General features: G+C 34.7%; 1 long non-coding RNA gene across 1 annotated transcript in view; it reads left to right on the forward strand.

The window, feature by feature from the left end:
- Window positions 1–400: 400 nt before the first annotated feature.
- The window catches only part of LOC135328402 (uncharacterized), a 38,895-nt gene continuing 15,434 nt past the window's right edge, over window positions 401–23,861 (forward strand). Inside the window, exon 1 of the long non-coding RNA XR_010389235.1 lies at window positions 401–639. This is a non-coding gene — a long non-coding RNA (uncharacterized LOC135328402). The remainder of the gene's footprint in view (window positions 640–23,861) is intronic.

Below are 23,861 nucleotides of genomic sequence, written 5' to 3' on the forward strand. Positions count from 1 at the left end.
TATTTTTAGTGTGTTCATTATTTTTACTATCCACTGCAAGTTTGTAAGTTGAAATTCCCCAATAATAGTCTTTAAAAAAAATCATAAACTAACCTTTTCTATGCTATTAGGGTTATTTTCCTGACCAACGATATAAAGGTTCTTTCCAAATAACTTTCCAAACTACTTCTTTCAAATTGTTATAGCGTCCTTAAGTCTGCTTTCCTGACTGGAGGTATTTCTACCTCTAAGGATCTCTCCTATTTCTTTATTTATTAGCTAAGCTTCATGAGCTCAAATTTTAGAATGAAATATACTATAGTGTGACAACTATTGATAATTAATTCCTGTGTTCCAAGGGAATGCTTTTTCTTTGTTTATCTCTGAGACATTTTAGAGGCCTAGGTTTGAAATAGGACTTCCAGAGTATAAGATATTATCCTCCTTGAGCTTAAATCCAGATCTCACCAGCCTGTTAAATATGTGTGGATATTCTTGCTCAACCTGTTCTTCTTCTTTAGAGAACTACTCAGGCATAAATTAAAATGCTGAAGTGCTGAAATTTGGCAGCTTAGCTGAGGGAAGAAATTATTAATACTCTGCTCCTGCAAACAACTGACAGCTTGCTGAAGAGTGCTGCGAAACCTCCATTTTCAAAAGGTATTAAGAAAACTCAGGTGCTACTCTGGAGCTGTTCATTGCTCATCCAGGTACAAAATGAATCAAGTTTTTTTTTAATTGAAGTAGCTGTCAATACCTAGAAAACAGTGTTCCTAACCCCTCAAAAATCTATTAACTGTTTTGTTTTGTTCTTCCAGTTATTAAAGTTGGTCACCAGTGCCCATATTAGAAAAAAGTGGCACTTGGAGACTTTATTGGCAGGAACTATAAAAAGAATTGCATATTGGTATAGACTGGAAAGGTGGAAGAATACTTTTGAAACATGCTTTCTTTCACAGGCATATCAGAACTTCCCACGTTCATGTTCAAACACTTCCTTCTTCTTGATACTGACCTACTCTAAGCAATATTTAAAAACCCCTCAGAATGACCCACATGATGCACTGCATCCTAATTAGAAGGATTTCAACTACTGAGCCATAACTGTAGCAATATTGCCATATACCTTACCTGCAAAATCTATTGGCATTAATTCTGTATGTCCCCCACTTTCAAACTTTAAATATCAGGTGATAAATGCAGTATTATAGCTGGCTACATTGCTTTTAACTCTGGATGTCACTTGATCAAATATAACCTGGTGAGAAATAAATTTAAAGATGTGCCTTGCTGGGTACTGTAAAGAAGTGATATTTTAAAAATTGTCTGGAAGATATTTTTTGGTGACTTGTGCTGAATCCTCTTGCATGTCTAGTCATGTAACCACTTGAGAACCTAGAGTGAACTGAAAAAAAAGTGTTCAGAATTGATATATCTCCTGCAAACTCTGCTCCTGGGCAGAGCAAATTCACTAGAGATGAGAAACCTCAGAGTTGATCATTGAAGCCAATTAAATGAATTACTGTAGAAGAACAGAAGATAATTCATGAGTGACATCTAATCTATTCTAATTAAAAAAAAAAACTTAATGTGGGTAGTTTCAGTGTCTGTAATGTATTGTGCGATTTGAGTATGACCCTTTTTTAAAAAGCTTTTCTGGGGACCTACAGTCAGTTTAGTATTCTGTTGTGGATGTATAATATATTGTTTTCCATTAGAAACATGTTATTAGCAAAGCCCCACGGAGCTAATTGTCATTGTGTCATCTTTATATTTTGTACATGGAGACAAAGGGTCTTTCTAACCTGTGGGCAGAAATTGTAATTTATTATTGAGAGTGCTTTTACCACAGATAAATCTGTTAGCTTATGTCACTTTCAGAGGTTTTGTTACAAACAGAGAGGAAAACGATGTATTTTTTAATTCCTTTTCATGTAAGTATCACATAGCAAGCCAGGCCTTGAAAAAAAATAAAATGGCAACAGTGGATGGGCATGCAGAATACAGAAGGTATGTCTAGACAGATCTTTCACCTTATTATAAGCCAAAGTGCAGTTTGGTTTTTGTATGTCCACTTAGTTAACTGGGACAGTAGGTACTACTTACTGCTGACATACTAGTTGCTTGACCTAGATAGTGAGTAACGACAAAAAAAGAATGTATTATGATATGCTTCTTTATTTTTCTCTGCATTATTGGAAATGGGTAAGTGGTCTTTGACTTCCTCTGCTACCTTTAGCTCACTCTATTTTACAAAAGGTCAGGTTGTGTTATGTGGTAGAAGAAGGGAAATGTAACACAGCTGATATAGGCACAGTAAGCCCCTGCTCTCTGTCTTACCCTGCCCCTTGTCCAGCATAAAACTACAATTTTTTCCCATCTTTCTTCAATCCACCCCTTTTTATACTATGGTTAGACATATATTAATCCTGAGTGACAAGAAATCTATAATTAATGTGTCTCAGGTGAATGTCATCACTGGGATCTCAGTCATTTTCTCCTTTATGAATCTTCATAAACCACTTAAGATGTCTGTGTTAATATCCTTTAAAATGTTATTCAGAATTGCCTTACATCTCCTCCAATTTGTTACATCTAGACAATGTAATGATCTCTGGATTATGCATATCTTTAGCTGTGACCCTAACTGGAAACAAAAAATACACTGACCTGGATCACAGAGACAGAACCTGAAACGGAAGGTGTGGTTTTTCTCTCACTTTGCACAAGATTTGATGAGATTTTTCTCAATAGAGTTCCCTGTGTAATTATTCATTGTCACCATTTTCCATTCTACTGGAATATGCTCTACAAGAGTTGGATCATGAAAATCTTGGGCAACTCAGAAAATATAGAAATATATAAACAGAATAAAAATAATAAAAAATCATTTTATTTTCAATATAAATGGAAATTACAAGTACAAATACTTTCATTTCACTTCATTTGTGAACTATACTACAAAATTAATATAGAACAATACTTTTCAACTCCTGTTTTGAAACAGACTGTTCTATTGTGTGAGCATCTCACCACATAAATGCTGTTTGTATACTTGCTGATTTCATCCTCAAATACATTTTTAAGACTTTGCCATATAGATAAAAGCCATGGTCAGCCATGCAAAATTGGTTTTTACAGATTCCTCTTGGTTTTTTATTGGATTCAAGCCATAAATCTTGCAAACTGTTTGTCACAAAAATCAATGACTGAAAAAACACAGAAGCTTTGTATATCCCAAACTCACCACAATGACATTACAACAAGTAGCACTGAAGATGTCATGCAAGCATGGAAAGTTGCAGTCTATTTTCATGTATGTAATCTAACATGTGCTACCTTTAGTATATGATCATCACAGAGCACTTGGCTGTGACCCTGAGTTAAAGATGTCCACTAAGTGTGGACAATTCAGTGAAGTCACTAACTTTACCACAAAAATAATTTGGTATTTGAATGATCATACTTGTTCTGCATGAACCAAACCTTATGCCCTGCTGTCTGAAATGGGGAGGAAGGAAGAACTGAAGATGAGGGAAAAATAAAAGAAGCTTCTTCTCCAAAACATAACTTGATCTCGGTTACTTAAGAAGTTAAATAAGAGACAGATCTACCAGTACTAGAGAGGACTCATTGCCTTTTTCTCTAATTTCACTGAAGAGGTCACTAATAGAGGATGTGACTATTCGCCATTTTTATACCATTTGCATATAGGAACAAGATTATTTCTGATTTAGATATTAGAGTTTCTCATAACTCCACTTTTTGAAATTTTCATCCTTTGACCTCAAATAGATTTCAAGAGGCTTGAATGTTTCCCAATAAAGGGTGCAAAACTGATGAAAATAAACTGCAAATTCTCTTCTGTGTTTTCTTTTTTTTAACCACTTTTACCACTTTAACACATAATATTTTAAACATGAATTCAAAAATAGATTATACTTTATCTACTGAAATTTCACCTGGAAGAACCCAGCTGTACAGGAGTTCCATATCATGATATCAAAAGCCCATACATTATAAGAAGAGAGCACTGTCACTGATAGTATATGCATTTCTGTCTGAGTTGACTTCCTGGTACTTTTATGAATGTTTGTAAAAATCAAATCAAATTCATGAGGCTGCCATACACTACTGCTTGAGTTGTTGTTCTTTAATTGACTCAGTTTCCTGCACAATCCTGGAAAGGCAATCAAAACACATGAAAAACTGGATGCACACTCAGAGCATCGTCATTCAAGTGAGCAATGAATGAAGGCAAAGAATATACACTTCAGCTATTATATAATTTGTGCACTATTTTCACATGAATTCACTTCTGTTTAGTCAAAATTTAGAAAAAAACAGCTGCTTGTTATAGCAATAATGACTCTAGATATTACATTCCCGCAATGTGCTATTCTATTGTTTTCTGTCCATTCAATTTGTCATCAGATTCAGATGTTCTCTAAGAGATTCTATGCAGGTTTTAGCCAGGGTTGGTTCCATTTTTATTATAGCGGGTGTCCAGTAAAACCTGAAATGCAATGAAGGACCAAATCTGTGACTACAGGATAAGGTGATACCAGCTTTGGTATATCAACCTTGGTATATACTTTCAGTAACTTATTTTGCTGAATTGCTTTTTGGGGGAGAGGGATTTCTTTTCTTGTTTTATAATTAAGTATATTGATATTTTCTTCATTTCTTAAGAAATTTACCTTTTCTATTTATGGAAGCCTCAAGGTAAAAATGTAAAAGGCACAAAGGTAAATATGTTGTAATATAAAATCAAACAAAGTTATCTGACAGTAGCCTCATTCTGATGACATTTTCCAACATGGAAAAAAAGTCAGATTTCATCAAGACTTAATTCTTATACTCATTTCCTTTAATGCATGAGGCTCTGAGTAGGTTCATAGTGGAAAATTGTAGAAAGTGTTTTGACTAGCCGGTTAGATTTCTTCTTACCTTTTAACCATTCAGCTTTAAAAGGTAAAAATATAAAGAGAATATTAAGAATTCATAAATGTTTTAAACTTTCTGTAAACACTGTATCTCATCTTAGAAAGAATAGTAGAATGATTTTATATAAAACATCGAACGACAGTCCCTTATTTTATTAGGTGTATTTAGATAAATAAAGGTCTTTAACTAAATATATTACATTTATTTTAAAGGTATTTTGAAGAGTCACTATAAAGACGTTCATGTACAAGATTATGTAAAATAAATATTGCTTTCTGTGAAATAAAACACCCAGCGTGATATTTTTCCAATTTTTAAAAGTTCTTTTGTTTGTTTTTAAATAAGAAAACCTATCTGCAAGCTAACGATAAAGGCACGCAATGATTTTAAGATTAGGTACTCTAGATAGTGGACATGCAAGTTTCAGAAGTGTGGATCGATATTTTCTCCTTTGCTCTTCCTTTTAGAAGTGCAGGAGTTGCAATACAGCTGAAATCATTCTCTGTCAAGCAAATTGGTATTGCATTATCCTCACAGGAACTTACCATAATGGGATTTCTGTGATTTTTGAGTTTTGTGTTCTGACAAAGATTTGATTGATTGTTTCCTGACAAAGAAACCATCATAAAGATGAAGGATGAACATTTCAGGTATGACCTCAACATATGACATATAAAATCTTTGCTGCTGTTGTAATTATTATCTGTACAGCAAATAATACATTTTTTCATCATAAAAAGTGTTACCCTAATGTGAATGTTTTAAATATGTCACCCTAAAAGGAGTGCTGCTTTTATACTCACATAAAAATGATTTGGAAAGAGATTTTTTGTGCTTCCTTAGGTTCCAGATGGTGCCTATGTGTTTCACAGAAAAAAAATATATATAAAAGGAAAAATAAAATGCACCAAAAGGAAATAAAATCTTTGTAAGTTAAAATGGGGCATGCACTGTAAAATGGTAGTTTAGTCAGCTGACCTTTTGATTCACTGGGATATGTCTCAGAGCAATTATATGCACTAACTCAGACTTTAGAAATAGACTTTTATTATTTAACTGTATAAACATTAACAAATGAATGATTAGTGAGGAAGTCCATAGCATTGATTAGATTGGCCAGTCTGTGATTGAGATATTCCAGGTTTGAATTTTTGCTGTGCAAGGGGTTTTAAAAGCAGTAGGTTCCTAAAAATACAGATAGAAGATGAATGGGATCTTTTTAAAGCACCAGTGCATTTAAATGCCATTGAAATCAATAAGCAGCTGTAGCAGGATCCAAAAATGCACTTAGGCTTCTAAAGTACAAGATAGTCATCTGAGACCCAGAGGGTGATTAAAAAGGCAAAAGCCTTTAGGTACAAAGAGTCAGTAGGTGTTTTAAGTTTGCACCTGGCTCTGCAGTGAAGGCCCAGACATACAGCATTACTTTGGCTGAGCTCAGAAGACCTCCCTGAGAGGTCTTTTATTCCCTTTGTTAAGATGAGGCTATTGCATGGTCAGGTGTGTAAGTGCTATGGGGAGGGATTACGAAGCTTCATATTTTGACCATTTTGGCAGATGCAGCAAAGCTTGGCTTTTCTTTCGAGACTATTTCTGCTTTTATCCAATGTTCCATGCAAATTCTGGATTATGTCCGGATCACAGTGCTGCCTTGCACTCGCTGATGCAGTAGTCTCACTGTGAGAATAGGCTCCTAGAGAGTGATAAGGAAGACTTGAAAGGACATGAAGCCAGACTTCCTGGTTTTTGGTCACCAAACAAAAAGTGGATATAAGCACTCTCCTCTTCTTCTGCTCCCTGTCTTCTCAAAAAAAAAAAAAAAAAAAAAAAAAAAAAAAAAAAGAGAGAGAGAGAGAGAGAGAGAGAGAGAAAAGACACCACCACTGTTATCCCTATCCAGATGGGAACTTCAGGCATTGAGATACAGGGAGTGGCTATAGTGCTGAATCACAGCTTTGCAGAGGTGGATTGCTTCAGGCCTCATTAGCGAGAATTTGAGATATATTTCTCTTCAATATATTTACTGGCTGGATTAGGCATCCTCAGTTCAGTGTGCTGATTGCTGTATGTGTCTGACCTCTCTTCCTTCACTGGATAGAGAAGTTGTATGTGTTAGCCATTGCCAGCTTCTGAAATCTTGCCATGACATTGTGCTCTTGAAAACCCATTTGTCCCATTTTTCATTTCTGTGTACCTAAGTATTTCTCAAAGGTTTACTTTCTCTGTACCTGGGTTCTTTATTTGTATGATAGCCAAGAAGATAGATAAGAATATTTCCCTACTTCTCTTGGGTATTTTGATGATGATAACACTAATGGTTGTGAGGTGATTGCATTTTGCTGTAACAGAAACAATAGATTTCCTAGTATTACATTTCAAGGAAATAAAAGTTCATTGAAGATATTGCAACAGAGACAAGCTGGGTCACCATAAGCATATGCTGGAGTGAGCAGTGTTTTACCATTTTGCCATGAAATTTTCTGGACCACATCCATATTTGGGCTTATTATGTCCTTTCATGAATTATGGGGCAGATGCACAGTTGTTGGAATACAGACAATAATTTTCCAAGTGCAGACTAGGTCATAATAAGCAAACTGAAATAGAAGTATGTTCCTAACAAATGTGTCCTTCCAGAATAAATAAAGAAATTCTAGTCACTCAGCATGGGCTAGCAAACTGGCAAAACTTCAGCATGTAAAAAACAGTCATGTGAAAATTATTTTCTATAGATAGCAGGACTATCCAAAAGCAAAACATGAAAGATTTGAATCGAGAGAAAAATATGCAATGTTACTGCTAAAATTTTGGAAGGAAATAGTTTGCTGATATCTTCAGCATTATTTAGAGTTCTGGTCACTCTATTTCTATAAATATATTGTACATATTGAAAAAAAATCCAGGTAGTGATGACAGTGATGATGATATTTACAGAATGTCTTCCAGACAAGAAGACTAAACAGATTAGCATGGTTCAGCATGGAGTAGAGGTGAATGAGGAGGAATGGTGTGGGGAAAGTCAATAAAGAATTCAGTGCTGTTCATTAAGGAAAAGCTAGAGGTAACCTAAATTGACAAGGTTTAAACAAATAAAAGAAAGTACAGTGTTCTCATACACAGAACTCATAGGTTATCTGTAAACTTCTTCCTCTGCCTTCCCTTTTCTACCTTTTCTTCTCCCTCAGTTTAACAGTACTGTGAGTTACCTGCATGGGTGGTAGAGAAGTTTACTGCCTATCATCTCCCTCTTAACTCCCCTGTCTCTCGTGATCTTTGCCTATGCAGGCAAAGAGTTTCTGCAGGTTATTGAGAGTTGTCTTTCAAAACAGTGCAAATTAGTTGATGAAGTATGCAAAATATGATACACTTTCATATACTATTCCATTAAATTATTGTTGATAGATTAATACATATATATAATAAATTCATATATACTCTATTATATATAACAAACATGTATAATACTTATGCAATTGGTTCAAAAAGGGTAAGACAAAATGCTCAAGGTTTGATGGCTATCAAAGAAAAAGGCTAGCTATCACCTCTGGCTTTGAAGGCTAGTAACCTGCTGACTGCAAGCGGCTAGGAGAGTATGCCAGCAGAAAGATCATTCTATACTGGTATTATTTCTTCTTTCCCTTGAAATTATCTACTGGCTGTTGTCAAAACAGCACTATGGAGTCTCAGATTCTTGGTTTGACATAATATTGACAGAATAATTTCATGTTATTAAACAATGAAATTTTGGGCTTGAGCTAGTTTCTAGACTACAGAGAGCAAACTGAGCCTCATGATCTGTTCTCTGTGGAAATTTTTTGATAAATTATGTAATATGTCACTAATGGCATATAGAACTAGGTGGACCTTTAGATCTCATCCAACAGAACAATTTCTGGTGTCTCTGTTTGACTACTGTAGTATATATTAAGGTAATAACTTTTTGTTTGAGACACCAAAAAATCCAAGTCTTTCTAAAATATAGAAATCAAGAAAAATTTCAAAGGAACACAGACTTTCAGATTACAATTTCAAAAGACTAAAGGCAACCAAAAAAAGCAAAACATACTCTGAGTTGAGCTGCTAACTCTCTTTAAATTAAACCAGGAAAAGGCTAAGTTATTGTCCCTGTACTCGATGACACTGAAGAAATTAAAATATATTTTGCCAAAGTTATCTGAGGAAACTGATTTATTTTATTGAAAAAATGGAGTCCTAAAAACTGAAGACATTTTGATGTTCATAAAAGGGAAAAGAAAAGGGAAAAGAAAATCATTTACTAAAAAATGAATAAGATTTTAGCCAGTCCCTTCTCTGAACCCTGCTTTTTAGAGTTTAGATTTTCCAGGTAAAGTAGATGCTCTGAAACATATTGTATAGTTTAAAGCAGCACTTTCCATTGAAAAGCGTCTGTGCGTATTTTCAATATACTCTAGTTTGGTGCCTTCAAATATTTCAACATTAGCTAGTGACTATAGTTGTGTATCTGAGGACTAAATGGATATATGTTTTATCTGAGGTTAAAAATAGGTAGAGCATCTTCGGTAACAAAACTCTTATTATGTGAAATGTCTCCAAAAGAAGTGCATTTATCAGACTAAATATTTACATTTCCTAGCAAATACTCAATACCCAAAAAGGGATACAGGGATACTCAGACAAGATCACATCAATAAGCAAATTTACATAGGCAAAATTACAAATATTTGTTTTGCACTCTGGAGGAAGATAGAACAGCTCACATTTGCCTAACAAAGGTCATCATTCTGCATGTAGTCACTTGAAAAGAGATGAAGATCTGATCTAGAAGCCAAACATCCTATTGATCAGTCATGACAAAACAATGTTTCTCATCACAGCAAGTTTTCTCTTGACAGACTCTTTGCTAATGATGCACAAAAAAACAAATGGGTTGTGGACAAGCAAAGGATTTGCTGATTTCTTAATAGCTCAATTACGTTGTAAGACTTAAATTTGACACTATAGCTCAAGCAAATACTGTATGAAAGAAAATACTCTGAACATTTGAAACATATCTCTTTATATAGTAGATGGGTCATCCATGAAAGCAACTAAGAGCAGGTTTAGAATAAGCATTCTTCAGCTTCCTTACTACAGTATGGGAATCCTCCTCACTGGTTCCCAACTTAAGTTTTATATACTTCTTACCTTGGATAACCAGAGTGACTGTGTAAAGAGAATGTAGGAAGACTGAGCCTCCAATTTAGACTGCTAACTAAAATAGCTGCTGTGAATACCCCTCTCTCCCTATTATATACACAGGAATACTAAAGGAAAAGTTTGACAGTCTTATATATAACGCTTTTCAGTGTGCCCTCTAACATGTCTAATGTACTGAATTCTAGAATACAGAAATAGGTCAGGAAAAATTAGCAACAAGATTACTTTGTTCATGAAAAGTTGTCCAAGGAAAGGTAGAAATTCCTGATGCTAGACAGGACTGTAGTTTAACAGTACTCCTCAACCAGCAGAAGGAGGGGAGGAAGCTATTCTGTTCAGTCTGATAGCACAACACAAATTACAGATCACACTGTATTAGTCACTTGTTGCTTGATAACCCAATTATATGGAAATAACATTTATAGCTTCCTAGTGATCAGAGGGTTGAAAATGGTTCTATTCCCTTCAGTGACCATAAAATTGTCAGCATTTATTTTCAGCTGATTTAAGGAAGAGGTAAATAGCAGCCTGCATTTTCTAAGCAAGTCTTTTAGTTTTGTGTACTAAGCTGGAAATGTGTTAGGGAATTTTTAAGCAAAAAAATATATTTACTTATGCTAACATTTCCTGTTTTTTCATTAAGTATCTGGATTTAAAAAGACCACTCAAATGGGGAAAAGTGGAATCACAGTCATCTATGTTCTCTCTGTTTTCAGGAAGAAATGGAAAACTCAAAGTAAGATTTAGATATCATAACACTTTTCATGAGCCCTTTAGCTATACTGTAGCTGTATGCTGCTGCTGACCTCCTGAGTGCTGCCTTTCTCCTCACAACATACTGGAAATTTAAAAATTAAATTAAAAAAAAGTTTAATACTATAATCTAAAATAATTTATTACTATATGGCTGTAAGGAGCCAAGGTCATTACTGTGGACTGCAATAGAGGTAGCTATCCAGAACACAAACAGCATTAGAGAAAGACATTGTCTTGGTACAAATATGTCAGGTTGCACAGCCGTGGCTACACTGTCTGGTACAGAAGCCCGCATATAAAGCCTTCATATTTCTTTTGGAAAACCCATATGTGCAATCAGACTACCATTCCTGGCACTTGCTCAGTTTAACATTTAAGAAAGCCCATGCAAGCATTTTGGACATCTGTGTAGGGCTACCAAACATCATATAATCATATGACATGGCCTGACAGAGCTGCTTGATGTCTGTATCTCTTAGAGTAATGTGCTCATGGTGCGTTACGCACTGGTATGTCCTTGCAGTTAATCTGAGCCTTACTGGGAGAAGGAGCCTACTGGGAGAAGACTACTAGTCAGCAATAGGTATTCTTAATTCTCTGAATGGGCAGTCCATTTAAATGCAGTCAATATGCAGTTAAACTTACACACAATCAACAATTAAACAATTTCTTCAGTGCAACACACTGTAGGTTTGATTCCCGATAACACATTTTTTCTTAATTTTTACTGTAGCCCTTAGAATGGCTTCTGACTAATTTCATTTCACCTTGGTCTCTCATATCTTCTATTGTCCACAAAAAATAACCATTTATTTTTGGCATCTTTACAAACCTGAGAAAATAATTCAGAAAATACAAGGAAAGCAAATCTGATTACATTACATAGTTTGGAACTGCAATCACAATTTCAGTATTCATGAGGCCAAAACAAAGGACTTTTCGTAAATCTATCTGCTTGTGTTGAAAGATTTTTTCCTGATAAATATTTTGTTAAAAGCAGTGAGAAAGAAAGAGGGATCAATTAGAAGTTAAAAAAGTTTCTGGAGCTTGCTGTAGATTTACGATTTAATTGATTCCTTATTAACTTGCCATAAGTAGAATTAGTACGTTGTTGTATATTGCCCTTCTGAACAAGATCCGATACAAATCACTGAAATACAAAGGTAGCTCATTTTTTCCAGTTCTCCAGTTTTTCGCATATGAGTTTAATTACAGTTCTCACAGGCAATGTAAGCCATGGGGAAGAGAAAACAGGAAAAGCAGGAAAATGTGTAAAATTCCAAATGAAGAAATGAAGTTGCTGCAAATTGGCATTTTCCCTGACACAATTATAATTTCCTTAGGAAAGGAAAACAAGAAAAAAAAATAGTGGAGCTGGAAATTAAGGGAAAATTTAGTAAAAATGAAATGAAATTAAATTAAATTGAATGAAGACACAGTATTTTTCTTTTAATCAGTCCAACAGAGTATTAAACTGAATCACCTTCCTGGACTAATGCCACAAGAGAGCTTTAGTCTGGACTTCACCTTTTCCTTTGGTTGGATACAGAGTGCCTCCCAAATGCGGATTTTCCCTATGACCAACATATTGTTCTAAATGGGTAACCAACCATGGAACCTAAAGAAGCGATTTAGGAACTACGAGGTGTCAGAGTCCAAGTCTACAACTTCCATGAGGTTCCACTTACTCCATGAAGAAATAATAGAGTTTAGTGTTAAATTTACTGAAACCTGCTGATTTGAGTCAGTTCAGGACATCAAAACAAAGCTTCTTTTTGTCATCTAGAAATTACAAGTCTATCCTATGTGAGTTTTCACTTGATTAAAGAGACTCAGAAAACAGATATGACAGTCCAAACAAGTTTTTTTTTTTTTTTTTTTTAACCACGAGGTTAGAAATCATGTAAAATTTTCATTTTCAAATGTATTGCTCAGCTATATGAATAGAATGGATTCTGTATTTATCAATACTATGTGCAACTGAATGTTAATAAAGATTTACAACAGGACTATTTGGCTCTTTATTATATGGAGTTGTAATTAAATATTTAAGTTTTTAGGAAGAAAGATGTTAACAAAATGATTTTAGCTAAAGCACCCTCTGGTAATTAGTTTCTGAGCTCCAGAATAGAGAATTATCTATCTGAACACAGGAAGAGAATAAATAATGTCATACCCATATCAAGGCAAATGTTGTCTTTCCACTGAGGAACTAAATTGCAGCAGTTTATGAATTTTAATCAATATCTAATTTCCTCCAAACTAATTTGATTGATTTTGAGGATGAAATTATTGAATAAGAGGGTATACTACATTTGTAAATTCACAAAGGGAAGTGTGTGTGACATATTTCATCAAATGCTTTCATTAGTCTTTTTTACACTAAGAAAATTTGCTGGTGACACAGAGCTGGGAGGTGTTATCAATACAGAAGAAAATCAAAATGTCATATAGGAAGAACCAGATTATCTTGAACACTTGAATAACAGAAACAGAATGAAGTGTATTAGCACAAAGTGGAGTGCTAAGTACTTATGGAGTAATCATAAGCATTAACAGTCCCAAACATTCAAAAATTATGAATCATGCCTCTGAAAAAGTTTTATGGAACTGACTTAACAACTATAGATTTTTAAATAATGCATTTAAAATTCTTAATTTTTCTTGCTATTTATTGAGTCTTTGATTCCTATTTTCAAGTATATATCTACAATCATAATATGCTAGAACATACTTAAAAGTGGAGAAAAAAATGAGATTGTCACTGAATGGAAGGTTATAGGATCCCTAGGGGGGAAAAAAAGGCCAGTATTACTTTGTCACTTGTTGATAAAAAATCAGGTCCAGGCAGCAAGCTGTAGGATGTAGGCATTGATGAAAGTTTAATTTTCCCATTTAATTCAATACAAAAGAATATAACCTCTTATTTTACTTGCTTTTCTTGAGTTTATTACAGGAGCTGTTTTGATAAGAGGATATTTTTCTCTCCTATTTCTTTGTGGGGAATATAAGTTTTAGATCATTTCCTTCCTCTTGGTCATGATACTTTGGGCAGCGTTATATCTTTGTGCAATCTGGACAAAGACAAAAGATCACAGACTCTCAGAAGGTTGAAGGGAAGGGACCTCTGGAGATCACCTAGTCAAACCTCTCTGCTCAAGCCGGGTCACCTAGAGCATGTTGCCCAGGATTGTGTGCAGATGGCTTTTAAATATCTCCAAGGATAGACACTCCACAACCTCTCTGGACAACCTGTTCTAGTGCTCAGCCACCCTTGCAGTAAAAAAAAAAAATTTCCTTATATTCAGACAGAACTTCCTGTGTTCCAGTTTGTGCCCATTGCCTCTCATCCACAGGAAACTGTCTTTAGTTTTTCTTTGCTTTTCTTTGGTTCCCCTAGGGTAGATCTAGAGAAAGAGCCACTTAAATTCCCAAAAATATTGAAGGAGCAAAATCTGAGGGGCCCAGAATCACTGGAGAAGTGTTAACACCTCTAGCAAAAGGTTGCTGAGTTTAAATCCATGTTGGCATGGATATCTTCCACTCAAGTTCCCAGAATCCACAAAAAGAAAAAAAAAAAACCCCAAACACAACAACATTATGCTTTCTTGTCCAGGCTTTAACTTGGCCTTTGCTGATGTTTCATCTGTATGTCTAGAAGTGCACTGATTTGTTTCAGTGTGCATCCTTATCGTGCAGCAGCATTGGATGTTAGTTTGCTGTCTTCCCAGTCAGCCTATACACCTAGGTTCCTTTGGTGGCACCATGAGACAAGGAGGAGACTGATGTGTCTTCCCTAGTCTTTTTTTTTTTTTTTTTTTTTTTTTTTGGCGTCAGGACACAGTAATCTGAATCTGAATGTTTATAATCCCTTCTATGTGTGTAACCAGGTGTCTATACAGTTATATCAGTCTAAGTCTAAACCTTTGAATCATTCACATTGTCTGCGTATTGGCTCAGACTCTGAAGTGACCTGACTGGCTTTCCAGATAGGGAAGTTTAGGGATGTATTGTTCACACACTGCACCTGCAGCAATAGGTCCTGTAGATACAAAGGGCCTGAGACAATGAAGTCTGAATTTGAAGGCAGTGTAATTGCAGTAAATATTTACTCAACTCCTATAATAGAGGAGGTGATCCTGCTCAGTGAAATTTTGTCTTTTTTTGTTGTTTTTTATGTTAGGCCCTTAGAAGTTTTGCTAAGAAAAAAAAATTAAACAAACATTTATTTTAGAGTGATGCAGCTTTTGTTTCACTTACGGAATAGGTGATTTTGATTTGTCCCAGTGTAAACAAGAATTCACAGGTATACCATATACTTGTGTAAAGCTGTGTCTACACCACTTTTATTTTTATTGTAGCATATTACAACTGTCTGCAAATAGAGAAACTGGCACTTACCTTGCGATCATAATTACGTCACGCTTTCATAGAATTCAAAAACTCAGTCTCTTGATTACTTCATTGAATTTCACAGTCTATAAGTAATGCTGAACAGTCAATAGCGGGCAGGAAGAAAGGTGACTATTATTTTTTCACTAACATCTACTCGCAAAATTAAGTATTTCTGCTTTCCAAAATAGTGCCATCAAAGATTTCTTACACAATTCTAATTGTTTGGTATTGCACTAGTAAGCAAAACTGTAAACTAGTGAAGTGATACGGTAGCCTGTTGTTGACATGGATTGCTTAAGACTGCTATATGTGACCTTTTAAAATTTTTGATACTGTCCATTGGATTGCATTCTCTGAATGAAACATATTCTGGGCCTAGAGCTGATTTTCTGCCTTCATGCAGTTCATTTCACAACAAAAGGGGCTTCTTTGAACTCTGATAGTATTGTGGTAGAAATGTTTGATTTTATTTATTTGTTCAATATTTCTGGGGATATTCTATAGCCAGGAAAAGAGTTTTTTGCCTTGCATCTTTATTCTCATACACGGATATCTTAATATAATTATACCAAATAGATATTTTTACAATAATTATCTTGTTAAGAACATTCTTGACACAATATATTTTATGAAATAATTTTCTGAAATTGAAACCAAAATGACAGTCATAATAGACTAGTTCATAAATTGCTGTGTTAAGAGTTTCTATTTAAGTAAATTGCCTAAGAGCATACGATTTTATATGTAATTATCACTGTTATAAGACTGAGTTGCTTTGGTTCCAGCTATGTATATGTTCAACATGCCAACTTACTTCATAGCTTTGTTTGCTCTATTTAGTAACTTAGACTATGCTAGAGCTGGGAGTTAAAGCTGGGAGCTTTGAGCTCAACATTTTAGAACAGTGAGTTTCCCAAATAAGAGAGAGAAGCAAGGTAAACTCTTAAGGAAGTTAATATTGTAGCCTTGCTTCACAGATCAAACACTGATACAGAAAATAAATGTCTGGAGTCCATGCAAGCTCATCTGATTGAATGACTGGGACTTGAGTTATTTAATGCTGGCTTTCCACAAAGTATCAGCTATAAAAGGATTCAGTGTTTAAATATTGCAACTTAGAATTATTTTAAGACTGAGTGATTTTTTACCTTTGTTTTTGTTAGTTATTTTATTCGCAAAAGACTTTTTTGTGGTGGTCAAAAGCATTTATGAATTATGCTAATTTTCCATATAATTTCACCTGAAATGAGACTGAGGAAAAAAGAGTTTTAAAATGCTGAAAGAAAGTGTTATTTTCCTGCTCTTAAAATGGCAATAAAAAGCACCTAAAAGTTGCATTGTACTACAAAATATAGATTTGGTTTTATATTGTGTCTGGGTAAACAAGTATAGGAGTAGATGTTCTGTCCCAAAGATTAGTACCAGGAGGGCAAGATTAGGAGGCCAGAGCCTGGCTGAGTAGCACCAAAAGGAAGGCAAAACATATCGTCAGAAGATAGACTAGACCCGTGAGGCTGTGCCACGAGGCAGAGTTTGGGAGGGAAGATGAATCAATGCTGTAGCCAGCTCCATCAGGCAGCTCTGGGAAGTCGAAGGGCCTGCAGATGGTCAGAGGTCACAATAGATCTGAGCCCTTTTCGCAAGGCTCGTGCCTAGCAGAGGTCCCTCTGAGAGGAGATCATTTGTGGTTTATCCAGGAATGAAGTGGTTAGCCTCTTCAACCAGGATCAAATTTTTCTTTCCCTAAGGATTTGCATCCATGTGCTTTGCTTGTCAGGTGAGATGTGGTGTCAGTTATGATACCGAGTATCTCGAAATTTTCTCATTTTATACGGTTCATGCTATTTCATTTTGCAAGGCATAGTTGCATATGCATTACAGCATGGAATTCGAATCAGGCAGGCTCCTCCCTTCCTCCCCCCCACATGAAAATACTCTAATTACCAAGAGACAGAATTAATTTATTTCTTTCTTTTTTTTTACTTTCTGTATAGTCTGGTTTAATGAAATAGCTTTTGGCTAAAAGAACTCCTGAATGAAATTCTTCCCTTTCCGGATGTATTATGCCATTCATTCTTCATTTCCTTTGTTTCTGTTAATGGGCTTGAAAAAGGAGTGCTCTGTTTAGGTGGAAACGAAATATTTTGCTTAGTCACAAATGACATTTTTTCCTTTTACGAATTTTTTATTAGAGAAATAAAAGAAATTACTAAAGGATTTTCCCTTCACTATTTCTATTCATCAGCTATACCACCCTCATCAGTTACAAAGGTAGTCTTAAGTAGGTTGCATCTCCTAATATATTTTATCTTTCGGGTGGTGTATGACTCTTCAAAGAGTAATATACAAAAACACAGAGTCGTGAATGAAATATATGAGTCCTCTAGGAACAAAAAATTATGTCTTTTACCCAGTGTTTTGTTTAGAGGAAACAGGGATATAGTCTATTGTGGAAAAAATAAAAGATTCATCTTTACCCACTCCTAGGAAATTGCAATATTTCCCAAGATGTTTAGGAGAAAGTTAACAACTGATGCAATCTTATTATGATCTTTTGTTTACTTAATTGAATAATTTATTTATTAAGCCTTATTTTTAAAAAAAATTTGTACTACATATTAGGGGAAACTGTGGCTTGCTAGGGTCTGAACTGTGCACCAAGCACTCCATAGCCCCTTTCGCTTTTACTGTGACTGTTTTTAGGGAAAAGAAATGATGAGAGATTCCAACGGTTTGCTTCAACCCCTGATAGCAGCGACTATTGTGCATAGAGTCTTACTGCATAAACTTGGTGATGTGTAGACAAAGAGATGGATATGAGACATATGGACTATTTCATGAGTTTTTTATTATTATTATTTCTTCTCTTTGCATCTGTTTTCTGTGTTTAAAATCTGTTAGTCTTGTGGATAAGCTAAACAGTGTTCAACTGTTTAGCTCTCATAGACTCCCCAAGTTAGGAATCACATTGCAAGTCTATTATTGTTATTATGAAATATTGTACAATACTGCATGTTTTCAGGGATTCAGAATGAGAATGTATGTGGATCATTGACACTCCCAAAGATGCGTGAAAAAGAAGGAACAGTAACTATCATGTTCTTCTGTGAGTATTGCTACTAGTGTCAATAGGAGCAGAGTTCAAGAACTTATGATAAAGACGACAGATAGAGACAAAATTTGTAAGTTATTTTGGAGTAAAGAGGGCCCAGAGCAGGGGTGAAACCCAAGTCTAAATCCAGCTGGCCACATAGATCGTGCTGCAAAGCCAGGGTTTCTAGGGTGTGCGGAGAGTGTTTGGTGTTTTGTGTGTTTTACCGCAGTACTAAAAAAAAAATTAGCACACTGCATCAAGCTTTTGAGGGGACATATAAGAACAGATTATATCTTTTATATATAAAAGTGTGGAATAATTCTGATTTAGAAATAATTTGATTCAGTTACTATACTCAGTAGATATACAGATTAATGTAAAATTTGGAATGACATTTGTTTAGGATCCATCTTTCTTCGTGTTCACTTTAACATTAAATATTTAGTATTTTTATGAAGCTTTTGCTTTTAAACTTGTGTTTACTATGTTTTTCAACTTTCATTTTGCAAATGAATAGCATATTAGTTATTAACATCATCATAATAAATTGCTTTTTTTTTCTAGGAGTTTGTAAAATCATCAAAACTGATGAAGATTGTAGACAAGTATTTATTTGGGGTAGATTACACAGACCACAATGATAACCTCTCTAATCTGACAGGGATTACTTATTTATGAATCTGTAAAGCCATTTCAAAACTATCCCTGTTTTCTATCCCTGTTGTGAATGCAGGTTAATAATGTCATTAATTAAGAAATCTCTTGCAACTAGGTATGTATAGATACCAATATTGGGGAATTCAAGATCCCTGTTATGGGACTGTTTAGAAGACTGACAAATCTGGCCAGCTTTTTACTTTAAAACTAAACTTTACTGTATTTATTCATTAATAACGCACTTTGTAGTAACGGTTAGTCCTTATACATTATTAGCCATAATCATTGCAAATATAAAACTGTCACTCTTTAACACCTATGTCCTAAATTAGCTAGCTGCGAGTGTACAGCCGCGTGAAGCTGAGGCTGTGTAGTTAGCACTGCTGGCTAAGCCTTGTGAGGTCCTTCCAAGTTGTAGTAACCAAGGTCCAGGTGATGAAGCTTGAGAGATCTTTCTTGAGGGGAGCTGGAACTGCAGTGGGCCTGTCTTCTTTATCTGTCTTTCCTCTTCATGAGATTTTTATGCTATTTGCTGCTCTCTCTTAAAGGGCATTTCAGTATCAGCTTCTGATGCTGTTTCTGTTGGTTTTGGTTTTGCCAGTCATCCTTTTCATGTATTAGTCAGGCCATCTGTTTGCAGTCCCTTGCAATTTTTTGTTGCTTGGAGGCCTCCTTTGCACGGTTATAGTCCTTTGCCCCTTTGGTGGTCACACTGCTCACACAATTCTGTAAAATGTAAAAAGTAAAATGCTGTGACACCTAATTTATAGGTGCCACAGGCATCTGCTTTGGCTACAAAAGATTGAACTAATAACATATGTGACTATAATTAAATCTCTCTTATCAATATATCTACTGTTTTATGAGTGCATAAACATAGCCATTCCTGTTTTATTAATGTTTTTATCTGCGTATTTGATTATAAATTGTACTCTAACGGGAGAGATGCCAGTATACTATTTCTGTGTTAAAAATATCATCACATTAGGTGCAGCTTAGTTATGAATTACAGTACATTTATATTTACCAAATGCTAGCTACTGGGCAGCTAGTATGATAGGCAATATTTGCTGGGTCACTGAGTAAATAGAGACAAACCATGATCATTTGTTATAATTAAAAAGTGACACTATTTGCTGTAATGGTAATTTGGCTTCTGAGAAAGTGGAGCTGTTTGCATATACATACTGTTGTATAGTTTTTCTAATTTTTTTTTATAAAACATGTACTTGAACGGTTTTTAATCCCCTCTTCATTTATTTGCTTTTGCATTTGCTTATGTTTCAGCAGATTTGTTTATACTTATTTGATGAGGCCCTAACCATTAGAAAAGATTTAGACTAAGAAAGGACATTTCAGTAGAATTTTATTAAAAACTATTTGTTCATCTTTTTTGTAATTATTATGAAGTCACTAGAACTTGCCTAGTTTGTAGTTTTAAATGTTTCATCTGCATTCTCTAACTCATGTCATGCATAATGAAAATGGACAAATAAATTAGTGATAAATTGCCTAGCAATAGCATACAGTAGCAAGCCAGAAAAAATCTCTATTCTTAGTTTGGATTTAAGGCTGCTAGTCATTTGCAAAAAATCTGTGTTCCATTTACTTTGAAGCCATATTGAGCAGCCTGGGAACACACTGCCAAGATTAATTAATGCCCTGTGTCATGAAGTATGATGAACAAACAAAAAAAATTATAGTATGTTGAATCTATATGAACTTGGCAGTCTTCATTATAAATACATTTTGTGAACAGTATTTTGTAAGAATCATATAAAACACACAGCATGAATGCACCTCAGTGGAGTACTCCACTATTCTCTAATTCCCTGCCAAATATCATTTCAAATTAATAGAATATTCCAAACAATTTCTAGATGATGTTGTGTATATGTGTGTTTGTGTGTGTATGTATATTTATGAATGTTTAGAAACAAGAGATTTATTCCAGTAAATCTGATTCTGAAAAATGTTGAGCCTCCTTTCATCTCCAATTTCAGTGGGAAATGAACCTTTTTCGCCTGATAGGAGACACTGAGCACTTGGCCAGAATAAGGCATCATATGCAGACAGAAGATTGGGCTTGATATTGTAGGAAATGCATATTTTGCTTTCTGCATAAATAAAACTTAGGGATTTCTGATGGCCTGTAAAGTAAAGTGCTGGGCTAGGCCTCGGAGGTACATTCAGTTCCAGATTCAAATCCTTTGGGGAACTGCTCTTTCTCTATCTTTCCCCAACAGAGACAATATGAATACTATAAACATTTTTTATGGGTTTTTACAGTGCCTAGTGCAATCTTGGCTAGGTTCTCCAGGGTATCCTGGTATCTTGTGACAGCTGAGTGTAGAAGCTTTCAATTTGACCCCTACTTAAGCTATAGTGAAGAAAAGCAGCCATTGCATCTAGTTGTTTAATGGTGTTTTTTGTCTTTAAAAAAATGTTTCAAGGTCTAGATACTAATTTTAATTAAGGATTTCTCTGATTCTGAGATAAAATTTAATATCGTATACACTTTGATAGTTCAAATGGTATAAAATAATTATTATTTTGTAGTATTCCAGATACTTTTTAGGGCAGTAGAAATATGATAAAACTCAAGTTAATGAATGAGTTGTCACTCATTCCGTTTCTATCTTTGCTGCTCCTTATAAACATTATTTGCACAATATGAGGGCGCTAGAAGTGTGTGTCCTGGACTGTTCTCCACATCTTCCAATACATGCATAAATGAATGTAAGAAATTACTTCTCTTGTTATGAAAATTTGGTAGTACCATGTCAGTTTATAAACTGTTAAGCCACTGTCTTAAATGAACTCTAGTGCTTTTAATGTTAGTTATTTATTGAAAATCTGACAGTTTAACTGATACACAAGAAGTAGGGAACTATCAGTGGAAGTGGGACCTTTTAACTTACAGCAGCGATGTTTAACCAAAGGCTGCTTTGAGCATTCCTCAGATATGTATTAATATAACTGTTCATGACTGAGTTAAAGGATAGCTAAGACAGTCATACAGGTCTTTTAACAGATGGATGTTTTTCCTGCTAGTTGCCACAGTCAACAAAATGCATCTACGGTAGCACAAAGCTAATTCTTGTATTTTCGGTCTGGAAAGCTAACTGAAATGGTAAACAACAGAACCCACTGAGAGAACATTTTGACTGAGGAGCTGATGTCTACTAGGACCAAATCTGACAGAAGGGGAAAATATCAAGATCCTTATTAGAATTTGAAATGCTTTTTCACTCAAGTTTCTTTTTGTTTTCAAAACTTATGTTGTATATATGCCCCTAAAATTAAGAAATAGGTATCAGTGAGGTAAGATATATATCTGTATATGTAATTTAAGATCATAAAAGTCTTAATGAAGAAAACAGAGTAACCCATGTGTAAACATTTACATAATTTTTTGCAGGACTTGGTCCTGCTATGACCATTTATGCACATAGAAATAAGTACAAATGAAAAAATCATAAAAAATTCTAAGAACACTTGTATTTTGTAGCTTGTGGTATAAATGCCAGAACCCAATCAAATTCAAGGAATGAATGCTAGCGATTTTAATATTCTTACAAAATACCCAATATACTTTGGGAACAATTCACTGCATAAACCATGATCCCAGTGGATTATCACTGTTCTTTAAGCTCTTATGGGGCTTTTTGGCAGAGGATTCAAGATAAACTTCTAGAAATATTTCAAATATGAAAATTATAATCAAGTACAGCAGCTGGAAAATAGATAATTTTTGAGAATTAGCCTTGGTTTTGGATCACCAAACGCTTCACAAGAATCCTACTTTTGTTTTCTTTTTCATTTGTATTAATGAGAGAATACCTGAAGAGATTTAGTGTTTGGAAACCATGAAGAGTGTACATTGCCAGTTCTGTTTTCTGAGTAAATCTTCAAATTGATACAAAGTAGTGCTGTCTTGTGGACTCAATACAAAGCAGTATCTTCAGGAGCTTCCACTTCTATCTTTCATTCTTAGAAAACAAAACAAAACAAAACAAAAATACACCTTCACATTTCAGCGATCTGAAAGCAAAGAGTATAAATGAGGAAGTCTGCCAATTCATTTTAGCATACTGTGTTTGTGTTTGATCTAAAGTAGCTCATCTATGAAATTGTCATAATGATAACGATGAAAAGTTTAGGAAATTAAGCAATGTTTCTGGGATCCTGTCTTTCCTGAATATTTGTGTTTAACCCTCTTTGACATGATTGTCACTCAAGGTAATGTAATATCCTGAGTACAGTAGCTGGAAGTTGTTACAAATGATGAGACAGTGTTTAAATGTTTGAAGTAATTTTCTCAAATATAATATGTTTATCTATCTTTGTGCCTTAGGCCCACCACTAAGCACTTTGGGGCTTCACACTGTGAGCTTTTATCTGTTCACTGTATATAGTAATTTTCCTTTTGAAAAAAACAGTTCACTCTGTGAAATACTAAAATACTGCTTTGGCTCTGAAAAACTCAAATTTATTTTGAAATATAAATCATAGCTTTCAATATACATTCAAAAACCACAAAGAATAGAGAAGCAAATTATGTTCAGACAATCTGTGGCAATAGGAGCACACTTGGTAATGAGGATGAGGTAAGGGGAGACGCTGGTGATTGTGCTGAAGTTATATTACCAGACTAAAGCACTAGATTAAAGTATCACACTAACACATCCATAAAAGGAGCTTTAACACCTTAAAATGAATATAATTCTGGGAAAATGAAATATCACACAATGTAAGAATTAGCAGGCTTAAATTTTAATATCAGATAGCTGACTGAGGAAGTCAATAATACTGCCAGTTTCTTTTCTTGAACATCCATGAATGCTGAAGGAAG

This window comes from Dromaius novaehollandiae, chromosome 4 (genome assembly GCF_036370855.1).
Source record: "Dromaius novaehollandiae isolate bDroNov1 chromosome 4, bDroNov1.hap1, whole genome shotgun sequence".
Classification (NCBI taxonomy): Eukaryota; Metazoa; Chordata; class Aves; order Casuariiformes; family Dromaiidae; genus Dromaius; species Dromaius novaehollandiae.